This window comes from Meriones unguiculatus, chromosome 4 (genome assembly GCF_030254825.1).
Source record: "Meriones unguiculatus strain TT.TT164.6M chromosome 4, Bangor_MerUng_6.1, whole genome shotgun sequence".
Taxonomy (NCBI): Eukaryota; Metazoa; Chordata; class Mammalia; order Rodentia; family Muridae; genus Meriones; species Meriones unguiculatus.
The window spans coordinates 21,431,085-21,443,343 of NC_083352.1; positions in this window are offsets into that span (position 1 = coordinate 21,431,085).

The following is a 12,259-nucleotide window of genomic DNA, read 5'->3' on the forward strand; positions in this document are numbered from 1 at the left end:
CTAGGTTTTGCAATAATTATAAGGTATCTTCATCATGATTAATTAATATTTAAATTCAAGTAGTGAAGGAGAACACATAGAGATGAGTCAGACATTGATTTCCTTTCATTTAGCCATGCTAGAAAACACATCTGTGATAGTGGGCAGATTTGGCATGGATTTCAAAACTTATAATTTATTAGGAAAGGATTCAAGAGAAATCTGTATTTATAATGCCAGACATTGGTGTACTGGGAATACACTGGGAAACAGTCATGAAGTATAGTTCCTTTTGTTCTTAAAATGCCAAATTACTTTCTTTTCGGTGATTGTTGTTGTTCACTTTCATTCCAGATCTCAGATATAAGAGGGTCAACATAGTAAAACTGGTTATATTTAGAAATCACATCCAATTATATAAAGATAAATGCTTACTAATTTAAATCAAGAAAAGAATTGTAGTCCTCACTGTACACAAAACAATAGCTATCTTTTCTTGTATTTCTTTATATTCGAAGCATAATCATGTGGTCATTATATCACAGAATATGTTGACTGTAAACTAAGGATTATATATGGAAAGTCAAAATCCAAAGGGGAAGTGAAACTAAATTTTGAGAGCAAGCCCAATGAATGCTAACACCTAAAGCTACATTTAAGTAAAAAGCAAAAATAAGAGCAATGGTGCAATGGAAAATATCAAGACTGAGATGATGATATGGGCCAAGGGGTCAAAGATACTACTGTTTTGAAAACCAGTTAACAGAGACAGGCCAGCTACAGAAAAAGCTATAAGCATCTATTCACACACACACATACACATGCATACATGCAAGTGCACACACAGGTGCACATATACACACAGGAACCTGTGCACGCACATGCACACACAGACAATTCATCTATTTATGTGACATGGCTTAAGTAACATTAAACAAATACTAGCAGAATAAGAAAAAAATCAATGTAAACTCCCAATAAATAAAACAACAGGAAATGGGGCTTTATTTTGTTCATCAAAACCTTTTAAAACAAATGATCAGCTGATGTATAGGCTTGCAATCCCTGTGTATGAAAGAAAAGCCTAGACTGGAGAGTGAACCCACATCAATCTCAGAAGGATATGTACAGAAGGGGCTGAAGATATATCTCAAAAGTAGAGTTTTGTCTAGCAAGCACAAGTTCCTGGGTCCAGTAATCAAAACTACCACATCAACAGAACAAAAAAGCCTCTCTGGGATGAAGAAAATTCTTGTCCTGTCTGCCTGGCATCTTGGTTGTTTCTGCCTTGAATTACCTTCCCCCACTCTGCATCAGTTCACTTCTTTACCTCAAAGAATCTTTCTATGTGTCAATAATATGCCTTACCTGATGCTTACCATATCTTATTTTGCATCCAAATGGATGCAGGCTCCCTTGGTTCTACAGTGTGTTTAGATGGTTTCCGTACAAACCATCCAGCCATACTGCTCACTTGGTGGTTTCGTGTGTGTCTCATTCCTCAGAATGGGAGTTTTCTGCTGGTGGGACATACTCACTACTGCTTATTCTGAAATGCTTGCTACAACTAAATTCTCCAGTCAGTGAGAAGTGAAATTTTAAAGTGAGTTTTGTGAATGTGGACTAAAACGTTTGGGTTTGATCTATACCTGGAACTTCTTGTACATTTTAATCCATGCACAGCTGTATCTGTGAATGCTTGGTTTAGTGAAGACTTTCAGCAATCACTAATAATAAAATAAGCCAGGCATGGTGATTCACACCTTTAATCCCGGAACTCAGGGAGGGAGAGGCAGGCAGATTGCTGTGAGTTCAAGGCCAGCCTGCTCTACAAAGCAAGTTGAGGACAGAGAAACCCTGTCTTGAAAAAACAAAACAAACCAAGTAAACAAACCGAAAGGATGAGTAAGATTCTTTGGGTAAATTATGAACAAGGAGACCAAGACAAGCACCTGTGTATACATTTTGAGAATTAAGAAATATTTTACTATAGAAATGTATAGCTTTGTTCTTTCGGAGATAATGCTCTAGCAGAATGAGTACAGCTATGTAATTATAGTGAATTTCCTGTGCTTCCTAGATTTCTCCCCCAAGTTCACCTCCTACTGTTTACATCTATGTTTGGACCTTATTGCTTAGTCTCTTTTTAGCATTTGTTTTTCATGAGAGAACTCTCAGTCATCTCAAAATATTTATTAAGCTTTTCATTTTTGCTTCACAATGAGATGAATGAATGAACTGACCACACATTTTGTTCTCAAGGCTTTCCTAATGTTGTTAGGGAGTTGAAACGTATTGAAGAAGAGGTAAATATCATGAAATTTGCAGGAGGCCTGAAGATTGAGGTTGTAGGAGGCTTCTCTCTTGGTACCTGAAGCAGAGTTAAAATTTTAGAGGATATGAGAAAGAAGAATGCATGGAAGAAACTGCAAATGTAATAGGAACTGGGGCATCACAGTTATCTTCCGGAAGCACACCTCAACTTTACAGAAGGATGGCTGCTTTCCCGGATCCTCTTCCTGTGGAAGGAATATTATTAGTCATCTCTTCTTAGTCCTTTCCTTCTCTTATCAAATACATGGCCTTTAAGCATGAACAAACTCTAGCTATAGAGCAAGTGTCATGCACACATACATACACACACACACACAGCAAATTCTATGATGATTTTCTTTACTAGAGTTTGGTCTGTTTCTTAGTGAATGGGTATGGGTTGTTGAAAGCAATAAACCATACAAAAAATATTCTGTGTTGCTCTGGGAGCTCCCTGATCAGCAGTTAGAAGCACATGGCTGACATTGAGATTGAGGTTTTGGGAGTTAACCTGTGCATTAAAGCTTACAAAAAAAAAAAAAAAAAAAAAAAAGATTCTCCTGGGGGAATTAGTCACTTTAGTAAGACAATGAAATTTCACTGACTAAGAGAGCTAACCAAAACTTTAGCAAAGATTCTAGGGAGTCAAAAGAGAATAAGAACAGACAAATCAAGATACAAAAAATTTATTCGATAGTCAGTGGATTGCTCACTACATTTGTTTATGTGATAGATTGTTTTCTTCTTGCACTAGTCTGCCAAAATCTCCCTTTGAGGCATATATCCAGAACAGTGCTGGTGTTGCTACTTTTTCCTGCCTGTTGCCCTAGGTTTTAGCAGCATCTGTACACAGTATCCTGCTGAGATGATGCTCTTTATACAAAGATGGGTTTTCTCCATGTTCCTGGTTGAGGATAAGATGAATTGATTAACTGGATCAATAGCTTATCAATAAACTATTTCAAAATAAACTAATTGAAGACAGCTTTAACGTATTCATAGTAATACTTTCTTTTCTTATGGAACAAAGCATTCTGAATAACCTTTCTAAGTGTGTTTTTCATGATAAGCAATTGTTATACTACAATGGGTGACACTGCTAATATTCATACTATAATGATAATGAAAATTAGGAAACACTTATACCATTTATTCTGTCCAGCATTACATAAATTTCGCTAGTGTGCCAGAAGGAAACTGTATGTTTGACAAAGTCTTTAGATTCTCATCTGAAGCTTCTATGTTAAAAATTGGATAGATGTTCAAAAAACCCATTCTTCCTGCCTGAGCACATAGGAGTTTATATTTTCCAATCTTCTTGAAAGCAGGCAGGGCTTTTCTGCTCAATGGACCCTGAGTGAAGAATTTCACCCCATTTCAAGTATGGCTTGAAGGATGCAAAAAGTTTATTAGGAAGTATCAATGAGACCTCCCAAAAAAGTCTTTCCATGGGTGACATTTTATGATCAATATAAATCCTAAAGAAATCTATGGGACTATTTCTTCAGTTGTTCTAGAAGCACTTTATTAACAGCAAGCAGTTATACTCTAGATACATTAAACAAACAACAAACAAACAACAACATACACATTCCATCCGATCATCTATGCCTTTTGTTTTCCCTGCACTCCTACAAAGTCAGCCTTAGGAAGCACTGGTCCCCTAACATAGAATGGACCTGTATGCTTAGGTTATTTAATGGCTGAGTGTTTCTCACTTGACTTTCTGGAAGAAAAAGTCTATTCTTCTTTGTTTAGTAGAGTTTATAGGTTTATATAAATAATACTACATTTTCGCTTATCTGGGCTACTCTAGTTAGTCCCACCAGCTCTTCCAGAAAGAACTTCTCTCTGCTCTTTAAATGACAGCTACTTGAAAATCTTTACGCTGCAAAATAAAATGCTAAATTAGCTGTCTTGTTCTTTGTCATCCAGGTAAAACATGCTTTGTTTGTCTCTGCTCTTTTTCAGGGACATCTTCCTACAGGGGGCAATATTTCTCAGTCTGCCTTGAAGGAGACAATAACTACACAGATATTAAAAGAAGAAATCTGTTACAGGGGGAGAAAACTATGCCAAAGACACTTTCTAAATACCTGGGGGTGGGGAGTGAAGGCTGCCTGCACTCATTGCAGAGTGGGGTTATCAACTGTGTCTCTTGGTCTAAGAAATTGTAAATCTTTGCCATCGTTTTAATCATAAAGAGAAACATGGTGAGATTGTTGTAACGACAGAACAGGGGTAGGCATAAGCCTGGTGCTAATAGAGATGACATTGTTTGGATAATGAGAGACTTATTTTGTTTATTTATTATTACTATTATTATTCTTTTTTTACAATTTCATGAATTCAACTTTTTTTTTTCTCAGCCCTGATATAACCTTCAATTATCCAAAGAAATAACAACTAGGCTCAGAATATCTTGAGACTTCTAAAGACAATTTAGACCTTTTGCATTTTCCAGAAGGAAAATTAGATTAAATATTTCTGAAGTTCTTAGAAAGGTTAAAACTTTGAAGACAAGAATTAGGAAAGACACTAGCATTAGCTGTGAGGCATCCTTCCTCATTGGTCAGCTTCCTTCGCTTGTGGAGTGAGCTGATCCAGAGCTGAGAGCAGAGTCCAGATACACAAAGGGCAGGCACACTCTCATCTTGCTGTTTCATGTGTTCCAGCTAAACTGTATGCCCCTGGGTAGAACTCAGTTGTGCATTCACCTCCCAGTCCTCTCCAGTTGAACCCAGTACATTTCTCAGCCTTTAAAAAGCCCTAGATCGATTCCCTGAGCTCCCGTTGCGACACATGGCACTCTCCCATCATGCACGGCTCACGTTTGCGAATTGTTAGGAAAATAATGACTAATTGTATTCTTTTAGAAATAACATGGAAGCTGGCACTTGTGATTTAAAGACACTTCTACAGAGTTTTATTACGGAGACAGCCTTTACTGTGTGAGCCGTCATGCACTGCTGAAAGCCTCCGAGTCACAATAACGAGAACATTAAGTTTACAGCAAGGATATTAAAGTGTTTGAAATTCTTAATAAGGCAAGGTGGCAAACACGTTTGATTTTAACTTTTTTCTTTCTCCATCTCTCTGCTCTACCTGAATAAGCTGTCACTCTGATAGTGTATAGAAGGGTGGTAAGATATTACCTGTGTCCTCCTAGGGTCTGCTGGAGCTGAGAATTAAACTGATAAGGCATAGATTAAAAGAAGAAACACATAAAAACACATGAAAATGTATTCAATACAACCTTTACATGGCAAAGTATTTTAGACAGGGAAATGAACACCAAAAAAAGTAGGCCATTTATTCATTATGTTGAACAAAACACACCAGATTTTAAATCTATGACAAGTTAAAGGGTGCTCAGGCTAGTCAGTTGACTGACAGTGGCCTACAGGACAAAAGCTCGCTGATTAAGGCTGGTGCTCAATCCCTCTGTCTCGGCTTTCTGTCCTTGACAGTAACTATGCTGCATCCTTCACATGGGAATTTTATCTTCTGCTTTTAGGAAATGGCATGAAGGGCAGATGGATCTCTTTGCACATGTTATTTTTTAAGTGCTTTTAACTTAATCAATATACCAGAGTGGTGTATTTTTAACTTCTTTGTCTGTAACATTTTTTTCCTTGAGTCCTACCCTCCTGATAGGTGTGACATTGTTGTTTCAGACTCATGTCATTTCTATTTGATGTTGTTCATAACTGAAGATTAAAAAAAAAAAAAAACAACCAGGAAGCATTTGCTATAAGATATAGAAAGAGTCAATCACGAGCATATATTATGTTGACTAGTTTTTTATTTGTTTGTCTTTTGCTTGTTTGCCTTTAGATCATGAGAAAAACAGGAGGAAAAAGGTAAAAGATCAATTGGATTTTGTATGCTAATCAAAAACTAGTAATTAGGAAAAAAAAGCTTAGTGAGGGAAGAAAGATTTTAAGTTCTTAGAAAGCAAAGATTTACAAAATCAGTTTTGTGAATTGGTTCCTCACAGACTGACATGGGATAAAGCCAAACTGAACTGCCTAAGCTTCTCTGTTAAGTGTCCTAAACAGAGCTTTAACTCAGCTGGTCAAGGGACTCAGGTCTTCAGATAATGACCCCAGAATGAAACTTGTGACAAAGCTAGGACTAAACTAGTTAATGAATACTGTACATGGAACAGTGTAACCCAATATGTGGCTTTGGGGCCACTGGTGACCATACACAGAGGAGATGAGACAAAGCATGTAGAGACTTTTTGATAATTTGCAGCCAATATTCTGAATATGGAATCTAATAATTTAATGATTGGAGTTGCATATTGGATATCTTTTTATTGTCATTTTATGATAGTTGACTTCCAGGGTGTTTTACAGAAGTATTTGTTCACAACATATCAGTTAATACAAAATACAAAACTTTTGGGCTACAGAAGATTTGAAGGTAATTGGCAAGGAATATACTATTTTGGGTACAAGGCTGTGCACAGGACCCGTTAGGCTGAACGAGGCCAGGTGTTAGATCCATGCATTCCCACCTGGAGGATCCTAGGCAAACTGACGAAAATGTTTCATGCTTTATTTTCCAAGATGGGCAATGCCCATATCAGTTTCTGAGATGAGTGTGAGTATATAAAGTGAGGACGCAGTGCCTGGAATGAGGTGAGGGCATTTATTTTTCTTAGCCTTACAGGAACAAGGCCACTGATGCTAAGTCTCAGTGTCAGTGCAGGGGCAGAATCCAAGAAGAAGGATCTCTTGTCCCACCGTGAACCTCCCTAGAAATGTTGAAAGAATCTGTTTCTCCAGAAGCCATCAGGGTTTTATTCTTGTATTATGGCCTGTTCTATTAGCATGCTAATGATGATAACAAGGCTGTTTGTAAGCTAACCTGGTCTAAGGCACAGATTCAAATACGTAGCTATTTACATATTTTAATTCTTCTCTGTCTGACACTGCCTTTCTCCTGCTGATAGACATAAGTGAACTTCACACCATGCCCTTATTATCTCCATTAACAGATGTGCTTCTTCTCTCCTGTTCATCTCCTTCTAGCTGGTAATTGTCTCCTTATTTGTCTGTGCCTCATGTTATTAAAGAAAAAAAAATATTCCACCTCTGGATTACCTTACATTTGATTGTCAAACATTCTTTCTCAATTTTAGGCATCAGCAACCAAGAGCAGAAAATGATGAAATTCAGAAAAAAACAGCAGAGGTGGCAGGCCTTTTAATTTTGTGCTTATTTGTCTACAATGAAAATAATAATAATAATAATTATTAATTAAATTTTATTTTTAATATTAGTTACAGTTTATTAACTTTGTATTCCAACTGTATCCTGTTCCCTCATTCCCTCCCAAACCACCCTCCCTCATCTTTTCCCTACCCCTTGCCAAGTCCACTGATTGGGGAGGACCTCCTCCCCTTTCATATGACCCTACCTTATCAGGTATCTTCAGGCCTGGCTACAAAGTCCTCCTCTGTGGCCTATCAGGACTGCTCTTCCCTAGGGTAGGGGGGAGAGAGGTCAAAGAGCCAAGAATTGAGTACATGTCAGAAATAGTCACTGTTCCCCTGACTAGGGTATCCACTTAGATACTGAGTTACCATGGGCTACATCAGAGGAGGGGTACTAAGTTATATCCATACATAGTCCTTGGCTGTAGATACAGTCTTACAAAAGACCCCTGTGCCCAGATATATTTGGTCTTGTGGAGCTCCTGTCCTCTCTAGGTCATACTAACTCCTCCTTCTTTCATATGATTCCCTGTACTCTGCCGAAGGTTTGGTTATGAGTCTCAGTATCTGCTTTAATACGCTGTTAGGCAGAGACTTTCAGAGGCCCTCTGTGGTAGGCTCCTGTCCCGTTACTTATTTTCTCCTACAACCAATGATCAATCCTAACTTAGAAAGAATAATTCTTTTTATGTCAAAGTGATATTCATGAGTGTTGGCTCTTTTTTCAGTCCTGTAACATTGGGTAAGCCAGTGAAATCTGAACCTCATTTTCCTTCCTGATACAGTAATGATTAGCTTAAGTTATACAGCTTTCAGGATTTCTCATGATATCCAGTGACTATTATGTAATGCTATATATTCTACAAACTGTATAGAATATGAATTTTAAACCATAGTATAAATTATAATCTAAATAATAATGCAGGGATATGCATCCTTAATCCTAATCATAAAGAAACTCGGTTTTTAAGGCCATTACAATTTGTGCTAGGCCATACAAGTACCAGAGAACAGAAAAGAATAGCTTGAACCAAGGCCCCAGCTAAATCCCTGTATCTTTTCTTTTTACTTTTAAACAGAAGTGAGGATGATTTATAATAAACATCAGGCATTCATTCTTATTATCCATTCCCACTTCCAGAAAACTCCAGCCCTGCTGATATAGGCAGAGCCATTGACCTTCAAGGCCCAGTCACAAGCAATTGTGATTGCTTTACTAAGAGGGAGGAGACAACTTTTAAATACCATATTATGAGCATCCAGAACATTCTGCCATTTCTAGTCTCTGATGCAATAGCTTTTTCTACAGGCATCTTCTTTGGTGGGCTAGTTGCCAAACCAGATCTGTCTTTTCTGAGGATTGTTTTTGTTGAGACTCTACGGATTCACTTGATAAGGTGGATAGTTTAAAGCCATGGTTCATCTTTTGCTCCATAGACTATGGTTGGGAGTTGGCTCACAAGCTGCCCCTTCTAGGGAGAAAAGAAAGTGACAATTAAGGAAGAGTTATAGACTGGAAAACACTGGTTGACAGGCTATCGTTCCTGAAATTAGCTAGAAAAGCAAAATTAAACATTATTAGGAGGCAAGCGTCTGGCTCTCTTTTTACTCCACCATGTTACGTAAGACTCCTTAGCGACTGGGCTTGGACAGCACTGCACAACAGCTGTGCCTGCAGATAGCACACCCTGAGCATGATTAGGGTAATGTTTCTTCATTGCTTAAGCAATAGAAAGGAAGAGCCAGGCAAATTCATTCTGCTTTCATCTCAGGCATGGTGAGACAGAATGGTGCCAGAAAGCTACAAAATGGCAGCTTCTCTTCTCCAGGTATAATGTAGTTATTTAGTGTAGGGAAAAGAGAAAGAGAACAACATATTTATATCATCTCTCTCATAAAGTAATTTTAGAGAATCTCAGGACTTTGGTCCATGCAGAAATCATAAGAGATTCACAGGGGATAATTATGGTCTTGTGCTTAAAAGAAATTCACATAATTCCTAGGGTCTGACATGGCAGCCCTGTGACATCAGGAAAGACTCTGTGTTAAACTGTGCCTCTGTTTTCCAACAACAAGCAGAAGAGATGCTCTCCCTATGCTACCAATATCAGAAGCATTTTGTAAAACTCAGAGCCTCCTACCGAGCTGGAGATATTTGAAATGTTATTGTTCATGACTACATTCACTGGTGAGTATACATAGCATCTGATGGCATAAAGGAACAGGTATGGTGGAAGCATTGGAATGGCCCTAATATGTGTCATACTGAGAATTTAAGTCTCAAACAAAACACAAGTGGACAATAAATATTTGAAAACAATGTTTATCAGCCTTACAAATCAGGGAAATGTAAATTAAAACAACTTTGAGATTCCAGCTGTAGTCTGTGAACCACAGCACTGAGCATCACAGCAAGCTACATGTCCAATGGTGCAATAGTGGCACATAACCTTTTATTTCCTTAGCTTATGTAATATGTTATATTATACTGAAAATTTTATGCAAAATACTCTGATCATGGTTTTACCTACCTCAACCCATCCCAACATCTTTCTACTTCTCTACCCACCCAACTTCACACCTTCTTTTTCTCCTATTTTGGAAAACAAATAAAGAGGCAAACTAACAAGAATAACCCAAAACACACACACACACAAACTATAAAAATAAATACAGAATTGGAAACCATTATCCAAAGAAATGGACCAGTAAGACAAAATGCAGTAGAAGAGAAAAAGTCTACAAAAATAGCATTGAGTTTCATTTTGTGCTGGCCATCTACTTCTGGGCTTGGGGTCAACCCAAAAATGTGGGTAATATCCCTAGTGAGACTACATTGGAGAAAACTAAGTTTTCCTTAGCAAATGGTTGTCAATTGGAAATAGCTTCTAGGTTAAGTTAGGTTCTCATGTTCACTTCCCCTTCTCAGCACCGAAACCTTGTCTGACTTGAACTCATGTGGGCCCTATGCATATTGTCACAGTCGCTGAGAGTTTGTATATGAATCTGTCCTGTTGAGTCTGGGAGACATGATTTCTTTATATCACCTCCCACCTCTGGCTCTTACAATCTTTCTGCCTTCTCTTTTGACTTCCAAGACCTAAGATGCTTTGGGGAAGGAGTTTGATGAAGCCATACCCTTTAGAATTGTGAGCTTTAAAGTCTCTCACTCTCTATGCATTGTCCATTGGTGAGTCTCTGTGTTAGTTCCCATCTACTGCAAAGGAATCCTCTCTGATGGTGACCAAGCAAGAAGACACTCATCTATGCACATAGCAGACTGCTGTCAGCGGTAATTTTGCTGCTATGTTTCTAGAGCAGACAACAGCATTTGTCTTTTTTTGTGAGGCTAGTTGTTGTAAGCAGTGATTAATATTTGCTAATAATTACCTTTTAGTAAAGCTACTGTTAATCCTAATCAGCTGTACAACCAAATCACCACACAGACACTGGGTTTATTTAGTTAACCTAGAACATAATGCTGGGCAATAGCTACTTCATCTTAAACCTCCAAGCCCTCATAGTTTCCTAACATTTAGATTTCCCACATTATACTTGCTTTTTGTGATATCTTAGGTCCAATCCATCTCTCCACATAGTTCCAAGATCTCTCCTCCAGCTCTCTCTCCTAGCTCTCCTCATGCCCTTTCTCCTCCCACTCATTTCCTGCCCTCTAGCTCCTCCTACTCATTTCCTGTCCTCTGGCTCCTCCCAGCTCAACATTGTGTCTAGTTGCTTTATTTGGAAGTTTTCACCAAATTGAGACAGGATGTTTAGGATTGAAACCAGAGAGTTGGGGGTGGGAGGGAATCAGCATTTGAATGAACAAGGGTAAGGTGTACACATTTTAAAAGAAAGTTATACCAACAGCCGATGGTTTATCTGGTCTCAGGTTCTTAGCCAGAGAAGCAGTGTAAGGCACGGGTTCCATTTTGTGAAGAGGGTCTTAAATTCTATCAGGGAATTGTTATTTATTCCTCCAATGTTTGTGCTACAATTACACCAGCATATCATGCAGACAAATAATTGTTACAGATCATAGGCTTTTAGCTTGGTTGATAGTTACCTTTTTCCTCCGATAAATGTAGTGGCATTTATATCTTAGAGGTAACCAACGTATGTCTAATTGGACTTAAGACTCATTCAACAGGAAGGAATTTACATTTAGTACTGTAAACCATAGCCTACCAGCCTATGGCTGGTAGGTTCATGAAACCTAGAAAAATAAAAATAAAAAATAAAAAAACAAAACCCATTACCTCCAATATTCTAAACCATTATAATTTCCAGCTGCATCCTGACTACTTATCCTTAATTTTGACAGTAGCTTTCATTCATCATCCAAAAACAAAAAACAAAAACAAAAACAAACAAACAAAAAAAACAACTTCTTCCTACAGAAGATAGAGATTATCTCAGAAATCCACAATTTGTGACAATGAAGACTACAAATGTCCCTGGGGTGACCATTTTTAATTGATACATCTGAAACATAATCCTCACATTTAAAACTCAGTGAACATCTTGGAAAAGTGGAAAGAAAGAATTTAATAGCCAGAGGACCAGGATGTCTGCAGTAGGATTGTAGCTTTTATATATAACAGAGAGTTGTACCTATGAGAATTCAACAATATGGTTGCCTAAATAAAACATGCACAATGACAGCACCAATTGATATCACACTATGGATGGAGGAAATCTCAGCAGACCCTACCCCCACAAAAACAAATCTAAAGAGCT